Source organism: Grammomys surdaster, unplaced genomic scaffold, assembly GCF_004785775.1.
Source record: "Grammomys surdaster isolate TR1022 unplaced genomic scaffold, NIH_TR_1.0 137, whole genome shotgun sequence".
NCBI lineage: Eukaryota > Metazoa > Chordata > Mammalia > Rodentia > Muridae > Grammomys > Grammomys surdaster.
The window spans coordinates 6,557,318-6,568,751 of record NW_021604595.1 but is presented as its reverse complement, the minus strand read 5'-3'; the positions used below and the strand labels follow the sequence as shown (position 1 = coordinate 6,568,751).

At 42.8% G+C, this 11,434-nt stretch overlaps 1 protein-coding gene across 1 annotated transcript in view; it reads left to right on the top strand.

Moving 5' to 3' along the window:
- The first annotated feature begins 2,680 nt into the window (after positions 1-2,680).
- Rnf182 (ring finger protein 182) overlaps positions 2,681-11,434 on the top strand; it is a 51,622-nt gene continuing 42,868 nt past the window's right edge. Inside the window, exon 1 of the mRNA XM_028763311.1 lies at positions 2,681-2,761. The gene's annotated coding sequence lies outside the window, so the exon portion shown is untranslated. The remainder of the gene's footprint in view (positions 2,762-11,434) is intronic.

The window sequence follows — 11,434 nt, the reverse complement described above, 5'->3', positions numbered from 1 at the left end:
CCAATGGGAAGGGAAGCCCAGACCAGAAGAATCTCTCCATATATGAAGGCAGAACCAGGCTCCTCAGAGAGTAGGGAACCAGTGCAGATATTTCTAAATGCCTGCCTGATATTTGAAGGTAGGATTGGCCCTTAATTACTCTCCTTTCTTCTGTATTTAATCTCCACTCAAGGCAATGTTATATAGGCCTATGAATACTCAGTCTCCAATCAAGAGATTCGTAAAGAATCTCTGGTGTTAATTCTTTGACAAATTCATGAATGCTCATTTCGAAAAACAACCACCAAGAACCTATAGCGCTGACTTAAAGTTTATAATATATGATTATTATTGAAGTATCATGGTAGCTCCGGTCCTTTTGATCCTCACTCTAGTTGTTAGGGACCTATTTCTGTCCCCTTTTTCTGTTCTTGTACCCTCCTTCTTTCCCCGTCTCCTTCTCTCCTCTTTTCACCTCTTTCACTTGTCTTTCTTAGCTTATTTTGTGTTACCATAACAAAATATCCAAGGCTGGCAACTTTATAAAGAGGTTTATTTGGGCCCATTGTTTTGCCAAGCACAGAGCTGGCCCTAGCCTCTGGCAGGAGCATGCGCAAGATCACCTGCTGCGGTGAGAGAGGAAGCACGAGAGGGAGGGGCCAGCCTCACTTTTTTATTCAAACTAATCCACTCCATTGGCTCTACCCTCTTCCAAGAGCATTAATCCCTCTGTGAAGGGCAGTTCCGACCCACCCGCAACTCAGGCCTCACTGCTTAAAGGTCCTGAAATCTCTCAATGCCATTGCATTGTAGACCAAGTAGTCTTCGTGGAGCTGGGGGTGGGGTTGGGGAACCTTACCCGAACCGCATCACTGTCTATTCTAGATAGCTGTGGAGAAACTTTGTACAGGCTAGGTTCACCCTATGCACGTATTTTTCTTTGGGGTTTTTGGTGATAGAAAAGAGAGTCACTCAGTAAAAACAGCATCTGCCATACAATCTCACATAAACTATGGCGCTGGGGTACAGGTCCACAACATCGTTCTTTCAACAGGAAATTGAGTTTGTATCTATTGTATGTTTTATTATTCTTAATGGATACACACTTTGAGTTTTGACACATGTCTCCAAATGACTTAATGGCTTGTCAGAAAGATTTTCGTTCTTTTGACTTCATCTGGAAGTGCTGATCTTTTTATTTTTATTTTTTATTTTAAAAGTAGGCAACCTTCCTTAGGGATGAAATGTTTTCATTTTAGTACATAAAATGTATCTTCCATTTTCATTAGTTAATACATGGAGCCTCTATCGGTAATATTGTTTGTTTGTTTGTTTTGTTTTGTTATGTTTTTCAGTAATGCCGTTGTTGTTTTGGTGTGTCCTTCTCAGATAGCTAGCAAGCCCAGAAAAACAATAGCTCTCCAGGGGGTTAGTATGTTATGGGATTTCTTTGGTGATTCACAAATGCCAGGAAAGTCAGTGGGCTGCTCACTGAGAGAGCCAAAGGAAGACACTGTAGAATTTGGATTTAATCACTGAACTTTTAAGAAAACATAGTATGGATGGGTGACTCACCCAGGGGAGCTGCCCTCCAGCTCCATCCTTTAAAGGAACCATGACCCAAGGCCTGCTAGTACTTTTCCCTCCTTCTCCAAAAATTTCCTCAGGAGAGGATGCCTAGATTTGCCAAGGGAGCCTAACTGCTTTCCTGAGGGTCAAGGTCTGCTGTACGCAGCAGCCAGTCGGTGGCACTGTCACTTGGTGTCCATGGTAGATGCTTAGCAGTTGTAATCAGTCCCTAAGCAGTGTGGCAGTGTTTCACATTCACACTGCAGCCTGTGTGTGAAAGTTGTGGTTTAACATCCTGTGTTTATCATCAGAAGTCAAGGTCCCCTTTCCGTTCCTAGGGGAGCCCCTGGCAAGACAGGTGCCTGGCTTGATTAGTGGGAGACCAGAAGATGCAGCAGAGGCAAAGGTTGCTGATGGTGATGATTGTGGTGATGGTGGTGATGGTAGTGGTGGTGATGGTGATGATGGTGGTGGTGGTGAAGGAGGAAGAAGTGGAGGAGGAGGAGGAGGAGGAGGAAGAGGAGAAGGAGGAGGAGGAGGAGGAGGAGAAGGAGGAGGAGGAGGAGGAGGAGGAGGAGAAGGGGCAGCATCCTCTGGAAAGCTCAGTGTCTGCTGCAGCAGCTGCAACAGGAGCACCGAGTACCAGTTGCTCAATAGTTTATCACTTTGTATGGCCGTTTCTTCTCCTTTAAGTGAGTTTCTGTTTCGAGGGCAGAGCTCCATAGAAGAAAGGTGTGGTGGCGATGGGGACCTTAGGGCTCTGGAATGTCCAGACTGAGAAAGCAAGGCAGTGCCTGCACTGCAATAATATCTGGCTCTGGGCTTAGGGCTCTCTGGAGCCTTCCTGTCTCTCTGGCAAGGGACTCTGAGACTCGGGAGTGTCTACATAGGCGGTGGCTCGGGGTGTTGGGGGGTGGGGTCCTTGTCTTCTCCACATTGCCCAAACTGCTGAAAAGAAGGGCGTGGGTCTTGGGGCTGGCGGGGTCCCGGACCGTGGTGCCTTAGGGGTTCAGGCTCTCGGCCGGCCCAGGCACTGGCGGTTGCCATGGTGACGTAGGGTCGGCTGTGCGCCGTAGAGACAAAGCGGCCCGCCCGCCCGTGGCTCCCGAGCTCCTCCTCCGCCGCGCCTCCCTCAATCCCCGGCGCCGCCGCCGGAGTGGCTCTCGGTCCTCCCATCGATCCTCCCGTCCGTCCTCCCGCCGCCGCTGGTCAGGTAAGGCGCGCGCTAGTCCGCGCGGCCCAGGAAGGGTCCCCGGAGCGCGGGGTCCAGCCGCTTCGGGGATGCCCCGGAAGCCCTGCGGGGCTACCCTGATGCCACCCACCGTCACGGCCTCCCGGAGCCCCGCGAGCCCAGCACCCGCAGCAAACTTCGGGCCGCGCGCCGGGCTGCGGAGCAGAGCCCTAGACGCCGCCTGATCTGTCCCGACCAAGTTGAGGGGCGGGCCGAGCCATACCCACCTGCCGGGTATCTCTCTTTTTCCTTCCACTTCTCTCCTTTGCCTTTAGGAGGAAAAGAAGGAAACAAAATTACCCTAGGACTTTCGTGTTTCATGATTAATTCCTTACAGAGTAGGATAGGAGGTGTAAGGAGCAAATGCGAGATTTTTTTTTTTTTTTTAATTTAAGACAAGTCTTTGAAAAGTCAGCTCCTTCTGACGTTTGTGGTCCACGCATTTAGAAGTGGTATCTGAAGTTCCTCTGGGTTTTGGGTCAGAATCTGGAACTGCATGGTGGGAAAGAGTGCCCAGGCTCCTCATCTAGTCTTTCTAGAGCTGTTAGCTGGACCAATACCTTGTGGAGGAGATATTTGGCACAGACATCCTTACTATTGTTTTTGGAAGATACTGTGTTTTCGCTTTAGGCAAGTGGAAAATGCCTTGTGTTTTTATGCAAGGGAGCCATCCAAAGCATCCTCGGAGGCAGGCAGGTATCCAGGCAGTGTTTGCATCAGTGTTTACCAGTGTGGTGGCAAGGACTGAGATGCAGTTGCCAAGGGCATTGGGGTACCTGATAGGGAACTGCTCGAGTTGTGGGTACCAGTCCTTTTCAATGGCCCCAAGCCAGCAGATCATTTCATGATAGTTTGTTGCAGACACAAAGAATAAAATTTAAAATGTGATAGAGAAGACTGTTTTTGGGGGGAAGTACTAGAAATGATGTGTACTATTATGAGAGAAAGAAAACATGTTTTTCGGGGTTACAAGTGATCAGTTAAGGATATTATAGACGTGCTGATGTTATTTGTATTAATTGGGGACAGACGCTGTGTTGGTATCTGGAAAATTACCCACCTGATTAAGTTGTATAACTCAACTTAGAAAAATCATGTTTAAGTAGGTTAGAGAACGTTTTAGGGAATGAAAGGAACTATAGTTTTGTTGTTGCTGTTGTTAGCTCGTATTATTAATGAAACAGTAACATCCATCATTGTGAGTTGTGGGTAAGTTGATTAGAATTCTAGGTATGACTAAAGGAGGTGCCATCCCAGAGTGATTGTCTAATATCCCCCCCTCCTTTCTTGGGATTCCAGCACCTGTTGGCTTGCTGGTTGCTGAGTTCCTGAGCCTGTTCTCATGTGCCAACAATTTTGAGTAATGCCACTTCATTATAAGACTGTATTGGAGACTAAAGGATCTACGATGTGGCAATTTTCAGATTATTTCCACAAAATTGGGCTTGTTTTTAAACTGATTTTTTTTTTAACCTGCGGAGTGGCTCACAGATGCTCTGCTAAATACTCTTTGATGAAGGCAATGAAACACTAGCCTGATTCAAATGAAGTAGAGCAGGGTTGAGAAGAGAAGCAGGGGAGGAAAAATCAGCATTTTCTCCTTTCAGCCTGAGAGGCAATCAGACCATCAAAAACCGAAGGCACATTATATAGTCACAGAATGTAGTTGCTTGGTACTAAAAATACAGTTTGAGCTCTTTCTAAGGTACCAGGAGTGTAGCTTTATTTAGCTCTTTGTCAGCAATCCTAACATTCAAGTACAAGGGCTCTGTACCTGTAAGCCATATGAAACCCACACTGGGAATTCTAGCCTGGGCAGTTGTGGCTCACAATTAAGAGTGTTGAAGCATAGAGCTTGCTTAATGTTACTATGGCAAGATAAGGGCTCCTGTTTGCTCTTCCGTGCCAACTCATGCAGGTACAAGACTCAATAGTTTGGCGTCTTCAAAGAGCTCCACTTTTTTTCTTCCTTCCAAAATAAAACAAATAAATAGAAATGAACAGCCACGGATTGAATGCACTGCTTAACTGCATTAGGTGACTTACAGAAATGTGGTCTCACGATTGCATATATCACTGGCTTTCTGGAGTGTGAGTTATCACCAGGTGTTAAAGCCACTACAGGGAAGGAGGTGGCCGTACTATTTCAGTAGGAAACGCAAAAACATACCTTAGGGACTTGGAACTTGACTCAAATCAGCCACTTGAGGGCAAGCAAGCATGCCCTTAGGTGTGAAAGACGGGTCACGACTCTCCAAGACTCTCAAGGGTGCTCATCTTTTTCTTGCACATCCTGGTTTAACAGTTTGAATTTTACAAAGTAAAACTGGCCTTAATGTTTTGGTCTAAGTTGTAAAACACGGTCTGGTAATCGGTGAGATGGTTGGCCCACCTGAGAATTCTGTTCTTTCAGTGTATCAAATGTATGCAAAGACACCAAAGCAAGCCAAGGAATTTTGTTTAACTTCAAATTGTTGTTGCCTTCGTGCAGTTGAGAGTCAGTTGTCTGTAACCATAAAGCCTGCCTGGCAGCCTCAAGCCACTGAGCATCCCTCCAGTTTCTGTGTCTGGACCGTCGTTCTCTTGTAATTTCTGGTTGCACTGTGATAGCATAATTGTATCTAGTGCAATGTGTGATAGCATTTATAAAATCACATTGCTGAAGGACGATGGGTTCTTAATGACTTCATTACCCAGACACTTAGGCTGGAGAGAAGATGACCCTGAGACCTCGAGGCAAAATGCTATAAATATAAGGTATCATTTCCTGACCTGCTGTGCACGGTGGGTATTGATCATAACTGCTGTGCAGAGAACAGGTGGAGGGAGGCTGGCCATGGTGGCAGGAGGAGGTCATTTCGTAGCATAGATTATTAGTAATGACTGATAAGGTTAGAAAAACTATTGTGGGTATGTTCCAGTTTTGCACTTTTAGTAAAGGAAAGATACAATAATTTAAAGCCATATTGTGAACTCCTTAAGTGCTGGGTGGAAAATGTATATGTTTATATTTGTGAGCTAGAAGTGTAGTTCAAAGAAAATGACTGATTTCTCTTAACTTCTAGCTACATGCAGCACTTAGACAGTATAGATTCAGACACAGTTAACAAATGTGGACCAAGTGGTTCCTTCTTATAGATGAAACTATCAGAGCTCTTTGGTTGAAGAATATTTGTTTTATACATACTCTCATTATTTCTTTGAGTTTATGTTTTTGACTCACCGTATCACCACAGTTTACTCTTGTGGTTTACTGTGCCACTCTCATTTTTTTTCTTTGTTTTAGGGCAAAAGTTACCACTTAACCCAATACTGATTTTTTTTTTAATTTATACCTTCAGAGCTTCTTTTTAAAATATGGTTTGGCTAATTTGTAGTTCAACCAGAAAAATATTAGAGCTCAGTGAGTGACGGCGCACATTAATGAGAAACTACATCGCAAGCCTTATTCTTCATTTTGGATGTCTGCCGTGGTGCTGCAGGACAGGAGCATTTGGGCATGTCTTATGCGTCTCGAGTGTCTTATGCTAGATTTCTGTTTCTTCCCTTTAACTCAGTCAAAGGTGAAACCCCAGGAACTGGGCGGTAAGGGTCCAGCAGGTGAGAAGGAGGTCCAGCCACACCAAGGGCCTTTGGGGCACAGTGTTCAGGTAGCAGGGAGGAAAGACTCTGATGCCTCTAAACATCTTTTTAATACTTTATGGTTCAGATTCCCTGCCAATTAACCAAGGTCATTTTCATAGGGTTTCTGAGGCTAGACACTCTTACACCAGGGGTGCTGATCTTGGTGGCTGAGAGTAACTTTCCCACTCTGACTCAAATGTGCATTTGGGTTATGTGCACTTTGAACATTGCAAACCACACATGAAAGCTGGAAAACACATTTTCCCCCCTCCTCATATAGGCCATGAAATCCACTTGCTTGGGAATGCAAGTTAGATGCTCAAGATCACAGTGAATCTAAAATGGTGTGCTTGTCTGGAATGTTGGGTATGTTTGAAAGGGCTGCGTTCTGAGTATTGGTCAGCTGTCTTTCCTAACGTCTGACTACAGTCATTCAAGCCAAACATGACCCTTTATACAGCTCGATCATAACGAGGGGCATCAGGTAGAGTTCCACTAAAGAATAGATATTTATTCAAGCTCTTGAATTATAAATCAATTGGGAAAGGGCTTCTCTGTGACTTTATCTGGCATCTTCTTTGATTATATATTGATTTTTCTAAGCCCCTGTTTAAATTCGGTCATTTGGATTTCCATGTTTTTTTTTTTTTTAAATCAACCAGTTAATCAATCAATCTATCAGCCAGTCAATCAATATCAGCCAGTATGCCTGACACTATGCTAAGTAGGTTTCAGATATGAACTCATTATTTTCTATGCATGAACCTTAGGTAACAAGTACTGGTCATTGTCCTTATTTTATGAATGGTGACAATGATGGGTTTTCTTTGTTATGTTAACAAAAATCTCCCAGGTTTTAGCTTTCTGTCAAGCAATGTATCAAGCTTTATTTTCTATTCAGTAGAATATACTAAATATAGAATAACGGCACTGGTATTATGCTTGGACATTTTTTCTTATTTTTTCCCATCTCTTTTGTAAGAAGAAACAAAACCTGAAGCCACAGAACAAGACACATTTCTTCATAGTGTATCATGACACATGCCAGCATTATTTTCTTTGTGGGGATGATGGGACTGTTCTGGACCTAAATGCATAGTCCAGTGTGATCTAGAACAAGTGTCCAGGCTGGACTGGCTCAGCCTCTTGAGTGTTGAGATTATACTTGTGAACTAAAAATTTCCCTTAGTCCATGATTTAAAATTTACTTAATTTAGTTTTTCTTTCTCTTTTTTTTTCTTTTTGCAAGGGTGGGAGGACAGGGTCTACAGGTCTACATAGCCATGGCTGTCTTAGAACTGACTGCTTTAACCAAGTTGACTTCAAACTCACAGAGACCTGCCTGCCTCTTTGCCTTGGGGTGCTGGGATTAAATGCACGTATCACCACTCTTTTTTGGGGTGGGGGTTTGGTTTGGTTTTGAAACAAGTTCTCATTCTGTAGCCTAGGCTAGATTAGTCATAAGCTTATCATGAATCTGACATTGACCTCGAACTCATATTCCCCCTACCTCAGTCCCCTTAGTACTGGGATTACAGGTATATGTCACCACGCTTGGTTCTATTAGTATTCTCTTCATAGACTCTAGAATACATTAATTAATTAAAAGAAGAACTTCTAAAGGGGTTTGATGTTTCATTTATAATGTGAATTCATATGCTATAAGAACATGTGTCTCCTCTGGTGTTGGGCTTTGCTGGGTTCATGTAAATATATCACAGAAATGTCTGTTATTCTCACTGTCTCATGAGGGGGCCTCACTTTGGATCATTATTCTTTCTTGGACTGTCTCTGATTCATCCTAAGGACTCTGGGAGACTTCTTTCTTACTCTCTCTTATAATGGAATTTGCTGCCTGCCTCCCTCCTTCAAGAACTTTACAGGCTGTGTTTGAAAAACAAAACAAAAATCAAAAACAAAATCAAACAAAAAAGCCTTGTCAACTTCCTAAGAACAAGAACTGGGCATTACCTATACCCAGTACCAAATATAAGGCGGGCAGAAGTCTGTTCTCCTTAATTAGAGTGTTCAAAGACTTTTCCTGTCATATAAACTTACGATGTTTCAGTCTAGTTCCAAAGTCAGCGTTGTTCTAAGGCTGGAGAGAACTGGCTGAGGTCCCGGGTAGTATTAGCTCAGCTTCCTATGTTACGAGGGCATTACGATATTTGAAGTTTTAATGACTTGAATCATATCATTAGAAACTAAATATTGCAATTCCATCTTCAACTTATTTGGCTTCTGAGACCCATGTCTGAAAAGATTGCAGGTAAAAGAAAGACAACAGTAGCTGGCTTCATTTTATGGCACCGGTTGTGATTAAGCTTTCGATTATTCTTTTACTCAAAGAGAACAGAAAGTGGATCTTTCACAATTTGCACTTGTCTTTTGAATGTTCATATTTTATCCGCTGCCTCCTATCTGCTCCCTACCTCAGTACACATGTTCTCTTGTTCTCAATAGAAGAATGATTAAGAGTTTCAAATTCAGGGCCTTTTTTCTGTAAGTTATATACTACCTTAGCTTTTATTTATTGAGCATTTATTTGGTGCCAGGAACACGACTGAGCATACTATATAAGCTCTTTCTTCTGATCTCCACTTCTTGTCTCCTTAACTATGCACTACTCACAGTTTAGCCAACGTGAAGTTGGTACATGGAGAAAACACGATGTATGTGGCTAACTCTCCATCTGATGATGACTAGGATGGCTTTGCTAATTACCAGCAGCCCAAGAATGTCTTCCTGCTACAGGGGAGATACAGTGAAATTTTGCTTATACATACTCTGAAAAGAGCTGGCACTCAGGGCAGCCTAATGGGCAGATTGGAAATGGAAGGCATGTTCACTTTGGTTAGCGTGACACCTTGGGTTAGGAGGTAACACCTCAGGAGGTAGACAGGAGAGGGCCATCATTGTTAAGATGGCTACAGATGACAGGTGGGCTCTGGGAGCAGAAGAAGGGAGAGGACTTATCATAAAATATATATTTAGAATTAAAGACAAAATTTAGATCAACTGTTTAATCATCTGAGTGTTTCATACTGGGTCCTAGATTGGAGATTATTTTGGAAAGGTCACAGGATGAAAAGAGAAAAGAAAAAAGAAAAGAAAAGAAAAAGGAAAAGAAGGGAAAACTGGGTCTGGAGAGATGGCTCCGTGGTTGAGAGCACTGGCTGCTCTTGCAGAGGACCGGGATTTGGTTCCCAGCATCCACATGGTGGCTCATGACTGCCTATAACTCCAGTTCCTGGGGATCTGATGCCCTCTTCTGACCTCCATAAGCACAGGGCACACATGTGGCACACAGACAGACCTGCAGGCAAAGCATAAGATAAGACAAATAAATCCAAACAATTAAAAAAACAAAAACAAAAACAGATGAGGACCAGTCTGTAACCATTGGATTGGGTAGTCCCGGCTGAGACCTGCTGAAGGGGCGCTCAGAATGTCATGCTCAGAGCTACACTGAAGAAGTTCCTTGTTTTAGGATGCTGAAGGTCAGAGTTGAAGCTAGAAGTCTTAAAAACCATTTCTATCTGGGTCGTTCTGGTACACACGTAATGCACAATGGGGTTTTCCTGGAATTCCTCAAGGAAAGGTTGTAATTATGGGGAAAAAGAGAAATTTGGTTACACTCTTAACTGCCTATTAAAACTCACTGTTTTGTTTCTCATGCCATGCTCAAGAGCAGTCAGAGAAAACGGCTTGGATTTGAATCCTGGCAGTGCCATCTTTGTGGCTTCATGATCTTGGGAGAAGCTCCCTCATGCTCCTTCATTTCTTACTGCAGTGGCCCATACACTCTTCTTGTCCCTACAACAGCTTATGTTGAAATCCTGACGCCCATGGTGATGATGGCATTGGAGGGTGGGGCCTTTGGGAAGTGATTAGCATAAGTCTCACCAGTAGACTTAGTTCTCAGAGGGCTTGTTAATCTTTTCCCCATCTGAGGACCCATTTGGATGGTAACGCTCATCAACCAGCAAGAGGGTTCTCACCAGACATTCAACCTCCAGTGCCTTGATCCTGGGCTTCCAGCTCCCAGAACCTTGACAAGAAAATTTCTGTTGCTTATATAGAAGCCAAGCAGTTTTATAGACATTTGTTATAGCAATCTGAATGTATTCAGATAACTATCTTGCAAACTGGAGAGACTGCTACCATGTAGAATTTAGTTGTAAGGATTAATCGAATTCATGTTTGGAAAGGACTTAATTATTAGTTGTTAAAGGTAATATTGTAAAGGTAATTTTATGGACAGAAAGGAAACTTACTGTGTAATGCATCACAGGGAAACAAGAGGAACAATTCTCTTTCGACCTGGAAGTTCAGCTTCTGTATCTTTTTATTTTGCTTATATATCTGGTGAATGTAACTGAATCACATTTCACTCTGCCTTGACTTCAGTTCAGATTGCACAGACTGAACTCTTCAAATCATCAGCTTCATCTTAAAACCTTAACTATTTTACATTTATATATAAATTTAATATACCTGAATTTTTATTTTAAGGAATCAGATAATTTTAGGGGGCACATTTCTGACTCTGGTAAGTGAAGTCATCCTGAAAATTAGCTCCAATTTCTTTGAATATTCTATCACAAAATTAATATTGTCTAGACTTAATCAAACACTCTTAAGCATTTCAATCTAAATTAATCGCATGTCTAAAAAATCTATCACACATTTTAAATTAGAATCAGAAGACCAAGCTGTCAGTTTGTCATTAAAAAATGTGACAATCATTCATAGACTGTATCAAAAGTATTAATAGACACCCGTTTCCTTTTCTAAATAAAAGACATTTATTTTTATTTCATATGTATGAGTATTTTGCCCATATATATGTCTATGCACTACACGTATGCCTGATGTCTGAGTCGGTCAGAAGAAGCTTTGGATATTCTAGAACTGAAGTTACAGATGGTTGTGAACCAGCATGTGGGTACTGGGAAGGGAACCCAGGTCCTCTGCAAGAACAGCCAAGTGCTCTTAACCGCTGAGCCATCTTTCAAACTCTGGGACCTG